Raw genomic sequence first — 20,968 nt, 5'->3', positions numbered from 1 at the left:
ATCAGCGGATACTAAGAGTATAATGAGTATCACAGGGGGATGCGTAGGGAACAAATTATGCAGAAATGGAGTCCTAGCTGAAAAGTTTAGCAGAGGTACTGCTGTCTCCTAAGGTGGGCGTGGTGTCACGGGTTTTGGATGGAGTCTTGGTTGGGGGTAGGCCATCAAGGCCTGAGGAGGGGCTGTCTCCGGTGAGGGTGGGGCAACAGGAAAGTGGCCTGGGCCAACCAGGAGACCAGAGGGAAGGCTGTGAGCGGGGTTAAGCCTGGCCTGCTTCACTCGCAGGCCTAGAGGGGGCCTGGCCACATAGACCCGGGGTGCCCAGCTTGTCTGGCTCCTGATCAGGCCAGGGAGGAGGGCGTTGCCTGAGAGGGTGAGGTGTGGAAGGAAGCCTTCAGCATCGCATCCCAGTAAATCTGATGGGGTGAGGGGGGTGCTGGGAAGTGTTCTGAGGAAGAGATAATTAAGAAGCAGCTTGTATCAAAAGAAGACTGCTGTATAGGCAGGGTCGGCTGCAGATTCAAAGGCTGCATGGTTTATGGCCTGCCCTCTCGCCTCTGAAGTCCTATCGTGCATTTTGCAGGCCTGCTGGAGCCAGAGGTTTGGTACAAGTACCATTCAATGTCTGCAATGCCCGAGGGAGCATTTTTTTAGATCTATTCGAGAGGAGAGGACCCAAAAACCATTTAAAACTGCTTAGGTCTAATGGGCAGGAGGATTTTGGAGTTTCTCATGTGGCAGAGGTCTGTGTATCATCTGGGGCCATCCAGGCTGGGAAATCAAGAGATTATTTCCTGCGGGGGCGGGGGGCGGCGGGCATGTTTTAAAATCCATTCTAAAAATGACTCAAGGACCGTGGAATGGTGGGCCCTCTGTGTGCGTGGCCACTCCCTGCCCCCCTGGCCCAACAGGATCAATACCGAGCCCTGGCGGACGTCACATCTCACCTTCTCAGCCGTGGCTGAGATATGTGGCTTGGCAAAGCATCTGTTCCCCAGGGAAGGCTTGATCCCCAGAACCCCAGAGCAATGCTTCATATTCCTCTATCACACAGACTTCTTTCGGGGCTGATTTTATCCTTTGAGAGATTTCTTTTGTCTCTCTCCTTTTCTCTTAACATTTAAAATCCCCCAATGTTCTTCCAGTTTGAGGACCAAATGCGATTTTAATACAGCGATTATTAGTTTAGAAGCCCTTCAGCCACTGACAAATGTCCTTAGCGGCGGCAGCAGCAGCAGCGGCAGCAGCAGCAGCAATGTTCTGAGCTTGCTGTCAGGGCGGGAGACGCATGGGGCAAAGATGACTCCAGAATCCCAGTGGCACTGGAAGGGCTGCTCCAGGGAAGGCAGAGGCTGGAGACTTCTCCCTCCCTGTCTTGACCTCATAACAGCACCCCAGGTCCTTGGGGACCTTGGGTATGGCTAATAATGGCTCCAGCAGCATTGCCCAACTCCCTCAGGACCTCACCCCCTTGAAGCTGCATCCAGGATCTTGGATACCGCTAACCACCCAGACATGCACATTTCCCAACCTCTGACCCCCTTCCCCGCACCTCCCCACCTTTCTCTAAGCACTGCGGTCAGCAGCCACCTGCCTTACATAAGAGGTCTTTGAGCCAGAGACAGAAGGTTTTGGCAGTGGTTAGCATGGCAACTTTATGGATGCAGGAAGAAACAGCCTTTTAAGGTCAAAATGCAGTCATGGGTGGAATGCAGTCTGCCTGCCTCTCGCCTACTTGTGATCTCTGTCTATCAAATAAATAAATAAATAAATAAAATCTTTTAAAAAAAAAAAGTTACCATCGAGATCGATGACCCTCTCTCTTCTCTCACCACGCCCTACTTTTTCTGACGAGTGCGTGCGTGCGTGCGTGTGAGCGTGTGGTCGTGGTCCTTCACACCAAGGGCTGGAACTGGCCAACTCCGAGAAGCCCGCCGCCTGTTCAGGGAGAAGGTGAGTGGGCCTTCCCCCAGCAGAGGGCAGCAGCAGACGGGCCAGAACCGCCCTGAGCAGGAGTCCCTGGCCCAAACCCCACAGCTGGCCAGCCCTGGTCCTGACAGGGAACACATCCGGGACCTGGCTTTGCCAGGCATGCCCTCATAGAGCCCAGGACAGTGGCTTGGGGGCCGCTGCCTTCCCGAGGGGCAGTTTTTCAAGAGCTCAAAAGTTACCATCGCGGGGCGCCTGGGTGGCTCAGTGGGTTAAAGCCTCTGCCTTTGGCTCAGGTCATGATCCCAGGGTGCTGGGATCGAGCCCCGCATCGCGCTCTCTGCTCAGCAGGGAGCCTGCTTCCTCCTCTCTCTCTGCCTGCCTCTCGCCTACTTGTGATCTCTGTCTATCAAATAAATAAATAAATAAATAAAATCTTTTAAAAAAAAAAAGTTACCATCGAGATCGATGACCCTCTCTCTTCTCTCACCACGCCCTACTTTTTCTGAGGAGTGTCTGGCTGGTGGCAAGGGGAGGCATATTCTGAGGAGTGGGATGCCTGGCCCCATTCATAGTATGAGGGACCCCAAAGCCAGGGACAGGTCTTGCTGAAGAGGGGACAAGGCGTGTGAGCTGGAGGGCACATCCGAGCTGAGGGGAACATGGTCCTTCGCAACCCGACTCAACCACTCCCTCCCCGTGGCAGCTGGACCCCACAGTCCCAGCCCTGCTGGATAAGGAAGAGTAATGGCTTTCACTGAGCCCCTGTGTTCCCCATTCCTGGACTCCTCCCGGCCTCTCATCTCACTTCCCAGAACAACCCAATGCTCATAAAGTTGATTGCCATTCCCTGTGGCTGCTGGTGAACAAGATAGCAACCATACGTAAAGAATTTTTTCAGGTCCCCTGCTCAGAGCAGAAGAACGCAGGGAGAGACACGGGATGGCTCAGCCTGGCCTGCGACCCCGGAGCACACCGGCAAGGTCCCAGGGGCCACAGGCCCTTTGCAATGGACGAGCTTCTCAGATCCCTGATAAGGAGCTGGCTCTGGGGGAGCACAGCACAGGAGGGGACCAGGAGACCTGGTTCTGCCTCAGATTCCCTGTCCCTTTCTCTCTGGGCCTCAGTTTCCTGTACTGAGAGCTGTCTGACTCAGCCATATTCTCACCCTCCTATGGGACAGCTGGCCCTTTAATTCAGGAAGTCAATGTGGTGGGCGGGGGTATGGAGACAGGTGGTTGGAATAGACACTTTTGGATTGAAAGGGACTTAAAAGACATACTGACCCATATACCTTGATTGGATCCTGGTCTAAACAAAGCGATAAAAAACATCCAGGGGGCCACTGGGGAAATTTGAATATGAACTCCATGTGGCCATTCTTCAGGAGCTGTTAGTTTTGTTAGTGGGATAATGGCTTTGGGTTATGTAAGAGCCTCCTGAGGTACGTTGGGGGGAAACGCTATGATGTCCCAAAATTACTTCAAATACTTTAGCCTTAGAGCAGTCAATGAAGCGTATGGCAAAGGTCAAACAACCGTGTAAATCCTGGGGTAGATAGATATGCAAGGTTCGTGATATCACTCCCTCTACTTTTTACTGTGGGCTTAACATTTTTCATAGTAAAAAAGGTTCAGATATAAACTGGTAGCTTTTAAAAAGCGCGGAAGCCTGGGTTCTGCCCCACTGGATCTGAATCTCTGGGGAAGGAATCTGGCATGGAGGTTTTTAGATTCCCAGAGGTCCCAAGGACCATGCCAGGCTCAGACAGGTTCGGGTCTCAGGTTTACTGAGGGCTAAGAAGAGCCCAGAGAGAGGAGGCCCCCCAAAACTCTGCCACTGCTCAGGGCAGCGGCCCTTGGTAGTGACCGTGGTCTACCAGCCCTGCATGGGGGCGCCCCGCACCCAGGCCATGGATGGCTGGTCACAGGAGCTGACATCACCCCAGCCTGGTGCACCCCTCCCCTTGGCGGAAGGGTGGGGCTGCCAGGACAGGACACACCGTTCCTGGAGCCCCAGGGTTGCTGTCCACGTCTCCTGGGACAGCTGCCTCTGTGAAGGGTTAAACAGTGCGAATCACTGGCTCCAGCCCCTGTACACAGCTTCCTCTGCAGTCCCAGCTCCCCAGAACCGGCCCTGCCTCCATGCAGGAGCCGAGGTTAGAGACCCGGGGACGCCCTAGGAAGGGTTGGAATCACTCCAGGGGTTGGGGGATAGAGATGGAAGACAAGTGAACGACAGAATCTCTGTGTTTCTGAGCTGACCCAACAGCACCCCCAGACACATAGGTGCACACAGAGGTACGGTCACCCCCAGAAAGACTGGCCCCTCCGCAGGGTGGGCCCCTTGTTGAGGGGTGGGGTCATCCCAACCTGGGTGGACCCTCACTTCAGCACCACGAAGGGTTCAGCAAGGCCCTCCCTGCCCTATCCTCCCCAGGGCGGCACTCACCAGGGCCTTCTTCCTGGAAGGATGGCAGGGAGCGTGTGGAAGGGAAGGTCCAGGGGGAAGTGATCTCCTCGTTTGGTGCCTGCTGATGGCAGGCTCTTCCCAGCGTCCCAGCACTGAGAACTCACTGTCCACGGCAGAGCCACTGGAGAGGTCTGCCTAGACTCCGGTCTGCCCACGGGCCTGGATAGGGAAGTCACCTGACCCTGGGGAAGGGCTGGCAGGGGCTGGCACATCCAGCTGTCAGCTGGTGTATGGCTGCCCTGAGCAGGGCCTGAGGGCCTAGGAGGGAGGGGAATGAAGAGGAGGCAGAGGAGGAGAGGTCTGAAGGGGAGAAGCAGTCAGCTCCACTGCCTGGATGGATGTCAGGCCCCGCGCACCCAGGGCCCAGTGCGTCAGGCCCCTGGTGGGTTTTTGATGCCTTGAGGTAAGGGTAGGCTAGGGAGTCTTGTTTTCCCTCCCCCAACCCTGTTTCCCCATAATTTTACTGTCAGTTTGCCCCAAACTGTGGTCGCCAGAGAGAAAGTCATGCAAGAAGACAGCCAGTCAACCATCAGCTTAAAGACAGTCAAGTAGTTTTTGAGACCCTTATGTGTTCTGGACTTGCTCCTTGCTCAGCTGAGCTGACCCAGGAACCTGTCTGACCTGACCAGTGATGGTTGTCAGGGAATTATGGTGAGGGCAGAGGAAGGGATGTTTATCAAGTCGAAGGGCAATCCCAGTGTATTTCGTGGGCAAACATGGAGCTTGGGGCAGGGGGCAACTTGCCCAGCCTGGAGAAAGCAAAGAAGGCATCCTGGAGGAAGCAGCCATCAGAGAGACCTGAAGGACAAACAGTATCATCCAGGTTGGGGTGGGGAGAGAGGGTGGTGGGAAGAGCATGCTAGCTAAGGGAAGAGTATGTGCAAAGGCCCAGAGGCAGTGGGGAAGAGGGTAGTCCAGGAGGTGGAGACACTCAGAGTGCCCAGAGCATGCGAGAGGTGGGTAGTGATGACAGAAGAGCCTGAGGTCGGAGATGCGGGCCTCAAAGTTCTCTTGGCTTCTCAGGAAAAACCGAAGGGCTTTATATCAGGAAGGGCCGGGCCCAGATTGGCATTTTGAGCACGTCCACTCTGCTTTGGGGAGAGTGGATCAGGTCAAAGATGGGCAGGCAGGTTAGGAGGCTGCCAGGTGCTGTCCTCCAGGTGAGCCCAGCCTGGTGGCAGGGCTGAGGCAGTGGAGTGGAAGGGAATGGTGAGTTCCTGAGATGTTGAGACAGGCTCGACAAGGTCTGGGGACATGTAAATGGGGAGAGATGTGGTGTGGGCAAAAGATAGAGGCTCATCAATGCCAGGCTTCAGGTCTCAGCAACTCTGGACCAAGTATTAGGTCTGAAGTCTGCTGCCCCAAACTTCTGGTTGTAGTTCCCTTGGGCCCTGGATGCCCCACTAGCCTGAGGCCCCAGCCTGCCCCTTCCCAGGCTTCTCCAAATATGGGCACTAGGCCCCTGAGGCTACAGTTCGGCTCTGGGGCTCAGCTTTCTCTCTGGCCACAGGCTCTTCCCCGGGCCCCTTGGTCTGGTTCAGCCTTCTTCTGACTCTGGGCCCCCAGATCCCTGCCTCCCTCAGGGTGCCCTCACCTGTCTCCTGGTTTTAACAGGGCTCCCCCAGATTTACTGCTGCAGCACTGAGAGCCACGATGGCTGTTCCATCCCCTCGCCCCCGTTTCTGTGTATCTGTGGAGAACTCCTTCCGCACAGACAGCCTGTCTGCCCTCACTGCTCACGCACAGAGCACATGAGACCTGGGCTTTGATAGGAGCCGAAGTGGGAGGTGAGACAGGACTGGAACGCAGGTCTCCTGGCCCTTGTCCCTGAGGTCCCATGGTCACTGTGTGCTCTGGGTGCTCTGCGCCCACTCTGGGATCTGGCTTATCACCAGCTGCCCGACAGATGTGTTAGCAGCAGAAAACAGTGTCACGGCAAGGCCATGGCCGCCTTGGGGGCTGTCAGCAGCTGCCCTTCCTGTGGCCAGCCTCCTTTCCGGTCCCCACCCTGAGTCCTCCCCACACGCAGACGGAGTAGAGCCCTGCAAGCATGACAGGAATTCCTGGGCACCCTGAGGATGTTGGTTTAATGGGCTGAGGATCCCATGCTCTGCTTGCTCCCCAGGGCAGGGGATCGCATTTCACTGGGACAGGCGGATGCTCAGGCTGTTCCAGGAGCCTCCTGTGTCCTTGGTCTCTCATGCCGCCAGGCTATGTGCTGGGCTCCGGTTACCAGGCCCTGGAAGAGAGGGTGTGACCTCCTTTCCCCCCAGCCCTCCCCCACCTCCTCATTCCCACCTGCTGGACTCAAAGCCCCGTTCTGGGAAACCTCGAATCAACACAGGGCTGAGCCGCAGGCCCTTGAGGGCGAAGGAGAAGGGACCTCCCATCAGAGCCATTTGGCCAGTGAGTGACTGAACCCAGGGCCTCAGGAGGGTGGAACCACATTCCAGTACTTGCTTTCTGGTGTCTTTTTGTTGTTGTAAAGAGCAAAGTTGCATACTGACTTCTGACACGTCTATTTATTGAACGTCATTTTTGAGCCCCTACTATGTGATCCTCTCAAGACACACGGCAGTAAACAAAACACACAGGGCCCTGTGGTCACAGAGCCAGTGATCTGGTGCTTTCCATTATGCAATCAAATGAGCCACTTTGTTTTCCCACTGTGGCCAAGTTCTCTTCCTGGTCATTTTTCCAAAGCTCAGCTTTCCCTGCCAGATACCTGCAGCTAAGCCTCCTTCTACAGCCATGACTGGGACCAGCTCTGCCCCACAACTCCCAATTCGCTCTCCCTCTGGGCCTGATCCTGCCTCTCCTCTAGGCAATCAGCCCTGACCCATGAGGCTTGTCTGTGGACATGCCATTCCAGGCCAGCTCCTGGAGGCCACCATTTGGAGACAGAAAATGCCTGGGGCTCATAAGCACACAGCTACCTAATTGGGGGCCAGCCTGCTGGCTCAAGGCACAGGGGTGTTCCCCCTTCAGCCCTCCCCACCCAACTGAACTTTTAGGACCCCCAATTGCTGCATTCTCGGGCAATTTATCCATCACCACATCCTGTGAATTTTAAGTCCCAAACTGGACTCCTTTACTCCATCTCCACGGCCGCCAGCCTGGCTCACCACCCTGCCATCTCCCATATGGATGGCTTCAGTGGGTCCTCATGGCGTCTTCCTTTCTCATCATACCTCTGCTCCTACAGTCCAGCCTCCCCAGAGCAATGCTTTGAGACAATTCAGGTCATGTCACTTACCTGCTTAATTCTCTTCAGGGGCTCCCTTTCCTTAGAATAAAGTCCAAAGCCCTCCCTAGAGCCCAGCCCTGCCCACCTTCCCAGCCCGATCTCCAGGGGTGCCTCTTCGCCTTCTGTGGTCTACCACACCTTGTGGGGGGCCTTTGTACTGCTGTCCCTTCTGCTTAGGACACCCTTCCCTCACCTCTCTGTGTGGCTAATTCCTCTTCACACTTCAAACACTAGCTCAAGTGTCACCTCCTCCAAGAAGCCCTCCCTGACCTCTTGGACATGGTCTGCTACCCAAGACCTTTCTTTAGAAGTACCAATCTGACAGAGTTGAGTTTGTACTTGTATGACTATTTGCTCCCCGTGTGTTTTCCTTCCATGAGGGCGGTGACCAGGATCATTGTGCTTAACATTGGGTCCCCGGGCATGTAGCATAGCACCAATTGCCTGGTACCTGTTTGGTGGCTGAAAGAAGGAATAAATGTATGAACTCATTCTGGGTCTACAGCTCCCCTTTCCAGCCTCTTGATGCCCCTGACTTTCACAGCTGGGGGTGTGTGGGGTCATGAGCTGGTCTCCAGGGATTCCTTTTCTCTTCCTGGCCTCCGGTGTGGAGGTCCTGCCTGGTCACTGTGACATGGGACACCCTTCCCCCTCTGCCTCCCCTCTACTGCCCCCATGACCCAGTTTTCCTGCTCTGGAGACAACATGTTCCAGAACATGTCGTCACCCCCTTCTCGAGGCATAAACATCATAGCTGTCGTGGTTGCTGCTGACCCACCTGGGCTCCCGCAGAAGTCCTGTCCTGTGCTGGGCCCCTCTTGCTGTACCCCAGCGTGGCATGCCACTCTCCCCTTCCTTCCCCTCTTCTGCTCTCTGGCTGGGTAGGGCCCTCCAAGCCCAGTGTGTCCATCGCCCCCTTCACAGCCCTCCCCCATGTCCACTCTGTGTGAGGAGACCCATTTTATAGGCCAGCATATTGAGGCTCAGAGAGGGAAAGCACCTCAATCTTGCAATTCCCTCCACAATCTCCTTTCTTCCTCCTTTTGCCTCCCTGTGGGTTATTTCCTGTGCTGTCCTGGCCTTTTCTGTCTCTGGTTTTCCTTTTTTCTCTCACATTCTCTTGTCACCTTTTCTGTTTCTGCTGGTACTTCCTGTTCTACTCTGCTGTGTTCAGGCCTCATGTGGGTGCGTGAGGGTCTCGATGTGGTAGAGCCCATTGGGCTGAACAAGTATGTCCTCGTTAGTGGGCTTTTGGGAATGGGAGCCCTGGGGAAGGCAGGGCTATGAGCTTCTGCCCAGAAACCTGGGTTCCGGGGGGCCTCACCCAGGCCCTGGGTGCCTTGAAGGGAATCCCAGAGCAAGGCGGCTGGCATGGAGGCCCTTAGCTTCTTTTGTGGTTGACACGTTGGTCTCACCTGCCCGCCAGTCATCCAGAGCCTCCCCAGATGACAGTGAACTGGGCCCTCCACATCAGCGGCCACCCCATTCCCTGGAAAGCCCGGGATACAGCACACACAGAACGAGGCCACTGTCCAGCCCCTTGCCATTGGTGGAGGGCTCAAGGCTGGCATCTGGCCATTCGCAGAGGATTGCCTGTGTGCTGGCCTGACCCGGCGCCCAGCAAGTGGCCCCACCTGGGAACTTCTAGCCTGGGCATTAGGATCCCGTCCCAGAGCCCGCCTGGACCTGTGGTGGACTCCCAAATGGCTGATGCTCAGAGACCCCTCGGTGGGGAGGGGCGCCAGCCATGGCAGCCACTTCCCCCCTACTGACCTCCTCCTGCCTCCTGGAAGCCTGGAATCTGAGGAGACAGTACACAGTTGGTCAGGCAGGACACCCTCTGTATGTCCAATGGACTCCCTTGTCTAAGAAGCAGTGGGCGGTCATCACTCCCCCTTGATCAGCTTAGGAGAAGCATCAGGAGCCCCCAAGACGCCAGCCAGGTGCTGGGGGGTCAGGGTGCTGGCTCAGCATCATGGGGGGCTCCAAGGGAGCCGCCACAGACCCCTACAGGGTTATCATTCCATGGGGGCAGCTAACATTGATGTATTTTGTGGCCACCTGTTCTTTACACACACACACACACACACACACACACACACAACCTCACTGGATTCTCACAAGAGCCCTGTGAGGGAGGGGCCTCTATTACTCTCTCTCTACAGAGGAGAAATGAAGGCTCAGAGAGGCCTCTGGTCACACAGCTATTCAGTGGCAGAGCGGGGACTTGAACCCAGGGTCCCCATTCCTAACGACTATTTCACTCCCCAGACAGCTCCCTAGACACACGCTGATGTAAGGACACAGCCCCACGCCCCAGGGAAAAGCCGGGGGTTATCCCTCCACTTGTCCAGTCAAGCCCACGGGCCAGCCCTGGGCCTGGGAGGTGGCAGGAGTGAGGTGTTGGCTGTTCTGGGCGTGTGTGTGGACACAGCTGGGGACCCCGGTCTAGGACTGGTTTTCCCTGTGGCCTGGGCTTACTGGCCGAGTTCCCCAGCTCATGTCTGGCTGAGGCACGGAGAAGACGCCTTCCCCAGACAGCTCCCAGGAGAAGCCGCTGACGTGTGTCACAGAGAGCCTGGTTCCAGTTGTCAGTACCGTAGTGCGAGGCTCCTCTGTCCCCACACAGTCATGGTAACAGCAGCCACCATCAAAGGCCACGAGAGGAAGGACCCTGCCCTGCCCACAAATGCCCAGAGGACTTTGCCCCCACCACTAGACTCAGGAGCTGCCCTCCTTGACAGAACAGGCTGCCACCTGCCTTCCCAGCCCACGGGCAGGACCACTGGCAGGACTCTGCTCCAAAACATTCCCCAGGAGATGAACCCACAGTTCCAGCTTTGTGGGTCCCGCTGGTCCGAGCTGTGCTTTACAGAAAGAAACGGAATTCCAGAACATCGGAGCTGGAGGTTCCCTCAGAAGCCACCTGTTACCATCTTTTCATTTCACAGCAGGGAAGAGACTGAGAGAGGCTGCAGAGGGAGGCCTGGAGTCGTGTGGAGGCCAGTGGAAGGGCCACACTTGAACCCACGTCCTGAGACTGCTAGTTCTCCCTCCCCAACAGGGAGAGGTGGGCACAGAGCCTGGCCTGCAGGTGTGGAGTCCCCACCCTGCTATTCCCCGGTGATGTGATGTTGGACCAGCATCTTACACTTACCGAGCCTCCATTTCCTCCTCTTTAAAGCCGGATTAATTTTCTTAGGGTGATACTGTAATGACAAAATGCCGGTGAAAACCATTTAGCACAGTGTGTGACCCCAGGCCTCCACGATACTGGCTATTTGTGCCATTATAAGTGGCCAACAAGACCTCACGCAGACGGGACTGTCAGGGAGGGACACCACAGTGGCTACGCTTCCCAAATTAAGATTCATGCCCTGACATGGTTATGGGGACAGTGGCCCAGAATATTTGATCCTGGGATTGTCTCCCAAATGCAGAAACCGTAGGAACCACAGAGGCATGTAGCATGCTGTGGGAGCCTGAGGAGGGAGACGTCAACACGCTAGCCGTCGGGGGCAGACCTCTGGCCCGCCAGGGATGTGGCATCCAAGATGGACCTTAAAGGGGGCCGAGAGTCCCCAGGCCGAGAAGTGAAGGAAGGGAACAGCAAGGGTGGTAGCATCCACAAAGGCCTGCAGGCTAGAAGAGCAGGGAATTTCTGGAAGCCTGGAGTGGAGGTGAGGGTGAGGCAGGTAGGGAAGACACCTTGTCTCACCCTTGACCCTGCCTTGACCCTGCCCACGTTCTGACCACGAAGCCAAGTCCATAGCTTTTTGCAAAGGCAACACTCCCAGCTCCCACAGAATGTTCTGTCATTTCACAGAGGAGGAGCCAGAGGCCTGCCGGAGGATACAGCCCCCCAGAGGTGCACAGCTGGGCAGCCAGAGCCATGAGGGACCAGATCTCCCAGCTCTGCGGCCAGGGCTCGCTTCCAGATGCGGGTGGGAGAGCTGAGGAGGACTGACTCAGGGGACAGGGCTGCGCACGGCAATGGCCCCGTGCTCCCAGGCAAGTCCGGCCCGGGCCCGGTGACTGATGCACAAGGATGACGGCCTGGGGGTGCAGCTGATGCAGGTTATTTATGGCTGTTTCTCTGTGAGTCCTTCAGGGCCGCGGAGGTAATTGAATAAGTGAGCGTGAGCAAACTCGAGCGATCATTTAATTGTGACAGAAAATGAAGTTGGTTGCAGCCGGGGGCCGCCAGCCCATTACCGCCGGCCCAGCTTTCTGCTGAGTCGGGCAAGCAGGGCTGGAGCGGCGATCCGTCCTTGGTCTGCCCCCGCCCCATCCCCTGGCAGCCGTCCCTAGGTCCCTATACAGGCAGGGCCTGGGGGTGTTGGCAGTCAGGGAGTTTGTCCTCTGGGCAGGCCACTCCCTGTGCCCCCTTCTCTGCCCCAGGAGAAAACCCCAGAAGCTGGTGCAGACATTGAGGGGGCTGGAAGGACCTGGGAGCTCCGGGGGAGGCTGGTGGCCTACTGGGGGAGGGAAGGGTCTCAAATCTTGAGGTCTAGAACAGCAACTTCAGCGGGTACATGGGAAGCCCTTGTTAGGTGCCAGGCACTGTTGTAGACGCGAGTTCTCTCAACTTAGTTAAGCCTCCAGTCACGTTGAGATGAAAGGACCATTATTATCCCCATTTCAGGGATGAGGAGACTGAGGCCCTGGCTCGTGACTCAGGGCACTTCTCCTTGCGAAGCTCCTGGGAGGCACTGAGGTTCTGGGGGTACAGCGATGATCCAGGTGAGATGCAGTGAGGACCTGGCCAGATGGCTCCTGCAGGGCCCAGCAAGCATTCTCTCTCACCTCCTTTTCAGCCGGTCAGCCCCCACTGCCTGGCCCCTCTAGGGAAGATCAGGTTAGAAGCCTGGCCCCCAAGTTCTGGGGCTAAAGGAGGCCCTTGCAGCCCTGGACCAGCCTAGCCACCAGAGCTCTGGCCCTCTAGCCTTGCGTCCTCTGGCACCTGGTCCGGCTCTTCCGAAGAAGCGGATAAAATTAGACCTGCAACGTGAGAAGCCAGTCCACCTTCCCAGGCTGGGCGGCCACAGGGGCCCTAGGGCAAGGCCGGGGAAGGCAGACCCGGGCCCAGTGGCAGCCAGAGCAGGGGTGGGCTTGGGTCTAGACCCAAACTGAAGTAGACCTTAGGCAAGTCCCTGGGCTGCTGCATGTTATCCAACAACACTCAGGGTGGCCCGGGCCTCAGTTTCCTTCCCTGTGAAGCAAGATGTGACTGCTCCCTGCCACTTTCTCTGGGTGACCCTGTCATGAGGAGCTGGAGAGACATCAGGAGGGGCTCCTTATTCATTCATTCAATTCATTCATTCATTCATTTATTCATTCATGGGACACATGTTATGTACTATCTGTGAAACACTATTTGACTTAAAAAATAATTCCCCTGGGTTATTTTTGTAAAAATTGAACTTACTTCAAAGGAAGGGGAGGGTGTTTCACCACAATTAAAAAAGAAAAAAAGAAGGAAAAAGAGTCCGGTATATTGGCCCAGTGCACTAAAGTGGGCCCTCCCCCTGCCCCACTCCCTTCCCTCCTCCCCCATTCCCTGCTGAAGCCCACAAAGAAATAGCCTTGGGGCAGGAGTTTCCGTGCAGGGGAATCTGGCTGAGCTTGGAGAGGGCAAGGAGGGCGGCAGGAGGGGTACCACAGGAGGTACCAGGCCCCTGTGATTGTGGAAAACTCACCCTTGATAATGGGTTCCTCGAATGGGTTCTTCGCTGCGCCTCTCAGATGTCACAAGCATACTTCTGCAGCTTCCTGCAAACTCTCCGTAAATATTCACTGGCTGAGAGCTTTGAGCCCAAACCAGAAAGCAACTCCAGGTGGGGATACTGCTCCCGGTGACCACCCTGGAGAGGTGCTGGGCAGGGAGTGGGGGTGGGTGGGGAGTGGTCTGGGCCCAGAGTCTTCTTGGTTTCTGGATTCCAAGTCAGGTGCAGAACCTGGAGGGTAGGAGTGGTGATGGGAGTCGGGGTCATGTTTGCCTGTGGAGTCTCTCAGAAGTGCCCGAGTACACATGTTCCCACGTACCGGGGTGGGGGGTGCATGTGTGAATTGTGTCTTTGGTTGGCGTGTTGGGAGTCTGTTCTGTCCAGTTTCACTCCCTGAACACAGGAACAGCACCAGGAGACTCAGCTTCCTTCCCTTGCAGGTGCCTTTAGAGCTGGCCCTTGGCCAAAGCTGTGTAGCAGGTGAAGTAAATCCTGGGGAATCTGCCCGGCTGCTGCCCTCTCCACTGACCTCCTCACAGTGTCCCCGGCTGCTGCTCTCCCCGCTGGTCTCCTCGCGGTGTTTCTTCACAGGGGATACTATGCATTTTCCCTTTTCTTTCCTCTGACAAACCTACTTGTAGGTGAGGCTCTGATAGGTCTGCATTTTTAAAAAGGACAAAGTGTTAAGCTAAAGGAATGAATCTTTAATGGTGGAATTTCAGACCTCTTCCTCTTAGGAGAGGTTTTATTTGTTTTGGCTTTGGTTTGGTTTTGTCAGGGAAGCTTCCCTGTGTCCCCAGAGCCACCCTGCTGTCCCAGGCTCCCTCCTAGACACCTTTGGTCAAGTCACTTTCTCCATCACTTGCCAGAGCATTTGAGGGTAGGGGTGGGGATCAGTAGCTCCCTCTGGCTCTGAAATGGGCCCCCAGCGGGGGAAAATCCACTTTCTTCTGCCTTCAACCTGTACCTTTCCCACGTGCCCTGGCACACCCTCCCTGCCACTCTGGGAGTCAGGAGTAGGAAGAGGGAGAAGTGCCATCTTTTTTTTTTTTTTTTTTAAAGCTGTATTTATTTATTTATTTATCTGGGGGAAGGGTTGGAGGAAGAGGGAGAATCCCAAGCAGACTCCCTGCTGAATGAAAGCCGGGGCTTCATCTCACAACCCCAAGATCGTGATATGAGCCAAAATCCAGAATTCAGACATTTAACCCACTGAGCCACCCAGGTGCCCCAAGCAGCACCATCTGTAGGGATCTCTGGCTGTACCAGTTGGGGCAGGGTCTGGGGACACAGCTGAATCCCTGGCCTTCCCAGCCCATCTCCTCATCCTCAGTCTCCTGGCCCTGGGAGGCCCCTGGTGGAGCTAAGGGAGGGCTCAGTACGGACCCTGTCAGCCCTTGCTGTGGAGATCAGAAGGGAAGAAGGCCCCAGCTCTGACCACCCGAGGGACCCTTCTGAAGGCCTGTACTTAGAGTTTCAGATCCTGGGGTGCCAGCACTGTGTTCTGACCTCCCCAATTGGCTGACCTCAGCTGCAGGGCCCCTCACTGGAAGTCTCAGAGCTTGCCTTTCCCATCACCCCAACCCAGTCCCACTGGGGGTTAGGACTCTGGCCTGACCCTGCAGGACATGCCACAGCCTGGGCCAGGTCCTGTGGATCCTATCTGCCTGGAAGCAAGGCAGCCTGAGCCAGTTGTCACTACTATCCCCAGAGAGCTGGGGGTGTGGGGGGTAGGGAAGTTTACTGGCCATACCTTCCTCTGTCCTGCTGTGTTGCTGACCCCTGCTGGCCATCTCCACACACCCCTCCCTGCACAGGTATCCCTCCACAGAGCCCTAGTGCTTAAATGCTCCCAGAGACAGGGGGCTCACCACCTCATGCAGGAGCCTGTTCCAGGCAGAGGTGCTTTGTTTCTTAGGAAAGTTCTTTGTGTTAGCCGAAGTCTGAATACTTGGTGGCAGCCATCTGTTTACTTATAGTCACATGCCGTGGGTAAATTCTCATCATTGTGCACTATCCGCATAGCAGGCTCAGTGCAACATGTCATTTAACCCATCCAACACCTGTAAGGTTGGTACCTGTGTCATCCCCATTATATAGATGGGAAACCTGAGGTCCAGAGGAAGCATGTCTCCTAAGTGGGTCACAAAGCCAAGCAGTTACAGAACCTGGGCTTCAAATCCAGAGCCCATGCCCTTGCCAGCCAGGGATCTCCCCAGCTCACCCCACCTCCCGCTTGGCTCCATCTTGTTGCTTTTCCGCCAAGCCCTGATCTCCCATGTAAGCTCCCACCTTCCCCCAAGAACCTGAAGTAGATTCACTCCTCTTCCAGGAAGCCCTCCTGGACAGCAAAGGAGTAAGGAAGGAGACTTCTTCCCTAGGCATCTTCTCACAGTGAGAGGAGGGGAGGGGAGGGAAGGAGATAGGGAGCTCATGTCTATGATGTGGGTGAGTCTGTGGTGACACAGTCAGGGGGTCTGTTCCTACAGCTCCTCTCCCCTCTAGGCCAGATTTGGTCAAGGACCTATTTGGTGCCTGGCCAGACCTCAGGAGTCCGCATTTGGGAGGCCTGCCTGGGCCTGGTCTCATATGGACCCTTGGCAGGACGGCAGCGTTGGTGGCAATGGGGGTGGCCTCTCCCTGCCTGGTACACGAGGTTCTGTTGGGGTCAGTGCTTGAGGGCAGGGCTGGGGGTACAGAATTCCTGGCCCCTCAAAGGACAAGGAGCTGGGAGGGGGCATGGAGAGGTTTCCTCAGTTTAGCCAGCCCTTGCAGGGTGAGAAGCTGTACAGGTGTGGGGGTGGGACACAGGACACTCTAGGTACCAGGGGTCTGGATTCTCCCCCTTCCTTTGACGACCTCTGGCCATCTTCCATAGCCTCAGTGCCCTCAATCATGCTCAGGCACTCTCCTCTCTGACTGCCATCTTAAGCTCCTTCCATTTTCCAGTCTCACTGTTGAGACCACAAGGAACAGCCCTGCTTTCAGAAGGATTCCCATGGGTGAAAAACTCTTCAAACTTTAACCAAAAGCATCTCAAGGTAGGACAACACTTTCAGACTACTTTAGTTCCATCCATTCATTCCAGGCTAGTATATCTGCTGAGTACTAAGGCAGCCTCTGCTTACATACCTCCAGTGACATGAGGCTTACTACCTTTCCAGGCAGCCCAAGGCTCAAAATAGTGAGGACCTTCTTTCTCCTACAGAGCTGAGCTTTGTCTCCCTGAGGCTTCCACTCTCAAAGCCTCAGAATCCCCGACCCTTCCCCTGATGATGTTTGGAGTGAGTGACCACTTTATTTGCTGAAGAGTTTGAAGAAAGAGGCTGCCCTAGGGGTGTCCTGGCCATAGGAAAGGAAAGACAGGGGTGCCTGGGTGGCTCAGTCAGTTGAGTGTCTACTCAGCTCAGATCATGATCCCCAGGTTTTGAGATCGAGCCCCATGTCAGGTTCCCTGCTTCTCCTTCTCCCTCTGCCCCTCCCATCCACTCATGCTCTCTCTCAAATAAATTAAAAAAAATTTTTTTTATTTTAAAGAGAAGTGGATGTGGGGACCTGATCCCAGGTGGATGGCGTGGCAGGAGGCCGGGTCTGAGCTGCCTGAAAGGCCCCTGCCCAACAGGAGACCTGACCATCCTAGACTTCAGACTCGGGCGCCCCAGTCCTCACTACTCTCCTCAACCTGGATGCTATGCCTTTATTGATGCAGCCGCAGACCCACGGCCCCCATTGCTGCCTGTGGAACTGACCATCATCCCTGGACCCCCAAGCCCACACCAGAGTTCGGTCCCCACCCTCTTCCCCTGGGCCCCCAGTTCTGTGCAGTCAGCTCTGTGGCCCTGCATGCCATAGTTACACTTCCCTCCTCCCATGAGCCACTGTCTCTCCCCCATTCCTCTGCACGTGGAGGCAGGGCACAAATAGATAAATAAAACGAAATAAACACGTTCGTCCCTGTTAAGTTTCATCTCGTTAGATCCACCCCATCGCTCCGGCCTGTCAACTTCCCTTTAGATCCCAGCTCTGTCATCTGGCGTATTTGCCATCATCCCCCCCAGCTGTGTGGCATCTGCAAATTTGATAAAGTACATGGAGCGTGTTTGTCTCAGAGGAAGCCCCCTCCCCTGCATTGGGTGGCTGGAGCACAGGCGTACGCAGGCGCGTGTGTACACAGACACACACACACACACACACACACTTGCGCTTTCCCCTTTCTTTTCTGGCTGAGGCTTGTCAGCCCTGTCCAGTCACCTGGATCCTGGTGGAGATCCTGGGCACGTGTATCCCATAGAGGGTTTGGCACTCTCAGCCACTTGCTGTGCACGTGTCCCTGCGGTGGATGGGATGCTCTGGGGATGTCCACATATCCTCGCCACCATCAGCAGCTGTTTAAAGAGCCTTTGCCCCAGCAAGACCCCACTGGCCCCTTCCTTCAAGCTTAAGGCGAGGCTGGTGAGCCAGCATGGACCTTGGCTCTCCCGGCCAGTTGTGCATCCCTCCCACTGCTGCTAGACACACCAGACGCAGCATCCAGATGTGTAGCTCTTCCCCCTCTTGGCTGCAGCTGCTGATGGTGAAGTCAGCACGACTGCTTGGGGTGAGAGCTCCTTCTTGCCAGTGTACCTGCTGCGCGCTGTTTCTCTGATCCTTCTCTTCGGGGGACCCCAGACCTTCTCTTTGGGGTAATCGCATAGCAGGGATAGCCAGCTTGGAAAGATCCAGATCTTCCCTGCAGAGCCTGGCAGACATTGCCTAAATGGAATGAAAAAGATCGCAGGGCCTAGACAGACCTTCCAGAATCTTCTAGGCCATGCCCCAGCCTCCAGGCACTGCATGTTAGACCATGGAAGACTCAGGCATATTCCTCTAGCTCCCCTCCTGCGATGGGAGCTGTTCGTTCTTCTGGCATCGAAGGTGGTAGAAGATGGCTACCTGGGTCAGGGAGCTGAGGTTGGTAATAAACCAGCCCAGGTTCTTGGTAGCGGCTTCTACCAACGTGCATTGATTTCTTGCTCACATCACTGCATTGCAGGTCAGCTGGGGATTCCGTCCAGGCCACCATGGCTATGGGTCCCAGGCCGAGGGGGTGGGAGTACCACACCCCAGCAGAAGGAAGGACATCACAGATCACGTGCTCGCTCGTCGTAGGCTTTCCGCCTCCACGCGCCATTTGTCACTTCCATTCAACATATCACTGGCCAAAGCAAGTCATGTGGCTATGCCTCATTGCAAAGGGACTGAGGCAGTTCTGAGCTTTTCTAGAGCCAGAAATTCTGGCAAACGGCCTTCGTGGTGTCTCTGGATATTGCTTCTGTCCCACAGACCCGTTGTGAGTTCCTATCATACCACTCGGATGCTCATTCTGAGTCTAGTGTGGAATGTTCTTCTACTTCCCACCCGAGGAACTGTGTCATACACACTCCTGGGAGGTTTTGTCCAAGCCTGTATCAGGTATCCATTATGTGTCACATACCACCCCAAAACTTAGTGGTTCTGTGTGACAAAATATCATAGAACTATACACACACACACACACACACATACACACACGAAGTGCCTAAATCAGGTCTGTGCGTGAGTTAGTAGTATTGGATCAAGGTCAATGTCCTGGTTTTGACAATCGGGCACAATCATGTGGGACATTATCACTGGGAGGAGCTGGGTGAAGGGTACCCGAGAAGTCTCTGCACTCTTTTTGCATCTTCTTGTGGATCTTCAACTATTTCAAATTAAAAAGTTATAATGGTAATAATATGGACTTAGTGGCTTAACACAGCAACCCTGTATGCATTCATGACTCTGCCATGTGGGCAGTGCTGGGTGGGAACAGCTTATCCCTGCTCCCGTGGGACACACTCACGCGTCCAGGGTGCCAGCTGGCGATGCTGGAACAGCGGGGGGCAGGCGGGCAGCTGTCCCCCACAAGCTCTGTCCAGCAGGACAGCTGGGCCACTTTACGTGGTGGCTCTGGGCCCCAGGGATAAAAGCAGAAGTGGTCAGGCCTCGGGCTGGCCCTGGTCAGTGTCCCCCTAACCATCTCCCTTTCGTTAAAGCGGTCGCAGACCCCACCTGGATTCAAGAAGAGGTAGACACCCTCTCTTGATGATGGGGGGGGGCGGCGTGTTCAGTTCGTTGCCTTCACCAGCTGGGTCAGAGGCTTCTCAATCACCCTTCACCACTCGGGCTCCAGTCCAGCTCCCTCACCTGTGAGATGGGGGCTGGAGAAGGCAATGGCAGCAGCCACGAAGATAGTGTCATCGGTGCGGGGGTGGAGCTGGACTCACACCCCAGGGCTTAGCCCACCTTACCGCTTGAAGCCCGGGCTGGTGGCGGGCGGGACCCAACTCGCCAGCCTGCCACCGCTGGGGAGTCTGTTTTGCACATGCTGGTGTTTGCAATCAGAAAGTTCAGCGGCCCTTCCAGTGTGCTTAAATTAGTCCCCATGAAAACCAAATCATTTCATTTGCAGAGAAGGGCTTAATTGCAAGGGGAAGGAGGCAAAGGGAATTCTGTTGCCTGTTTTCATTGAAGAAAATTGCTGTACTTTCCCCTGTCTCCTTCCTAAACAGAAGCGGCTCAGAAATTGGGCTGTAATCACCAGCGATACCTCTGTTCCCCTCGCTTCTCAGAGCTTGTTCAGGTCCTCTGCTCCCAAGCCCCTGCTCTGGACTGTCCCCACCTGCAGCCTGGTACCTGCAGGAGGCAGTCCCTCCACGGTGGCCAGCAGTCTCAGCACACTGCTGCTGCCCGGTTGAGGGGTTCGCCCTTGAGGTCCTGGGAGGCCTCAGCCCTGGATGCCCCAACTCTTGGCAGGAGAAAACATCCTGTCACTTCCTTTAGAAATCTTGGCCCATCTGCTCCAAGCCCCCACTCCAGGAGAGGAAGAGAGAGCTGCCTGGCGCCCGGGAGGAAGAGCAGACCGGGTGGAACAGCAAATGCGGGGGCTTGGCAGCCGTGTGCCCCGGGCAAGGCGAGGGCAGCAAGCTGTGTGGCCAGAAAGCATGATGGGGGCAGGCATGTGGGCAGGTCAGAGGAGCCTCCCAGAGCCTTTCTGAGGTCCTGGCATAGTTTTACTGTTCTGGCAAACCCAGCACAGCTCAAAAAATTGTGAGTGGCTCCCATTGCTTTCTTTGGAGAAGGGAAGAGAGCAGGGCTGAGGACAGAGGCTCTGGGCTGTTGTGCCTGGATTCAAACTGCAGCTCTGCTACTTGCCCGTCCAACCCTTGCCTCAGTTTCCCCCAGCCCCCATAAAGGGGATAACAATAGCAACTATCGTGTGCTGTGTCGTGGCCCTACAGTGGGCTACGGCTCACTAGGAGCATGTCATGATGCTATCATGTGTTGGCTAATTTTACCATTTCTTTCTCAGTGACGTCCCTTGGTTCAGGGATAAAGTGATTGATCTGCCTGAGGTCTCAGCCAATAAGGGACAGAGCCGGTCCTGAGGATGCTGAGTGCCTGTCTGCCCTGCACTGTTCGAGCCCCAGTGGCATGCTACCCCCAACCCCCACTCATCCCCTCTGTCTCTTCCCTGGTGTACCACGAGCCCCTCTGTCCAGATTCTCTCCTTGTCTCTAGAGCTTTCTCTGGGGAC

Source organism: Neovison vison, chromosome 1 (genome assembly GCF_020171115.1).
Source record: "Neovison vison isolate M4711 chromosome 1, ASM_NN_V1, whole genome shotgun sequence".
NCBI lineage: Eukaryota > Metazoa > Chordata > Mammalia > Carnivora > Mustelidae > Neogale > Neogale vison.
This window is presented reverse-complemented; position numbering follows the sequence as displayed.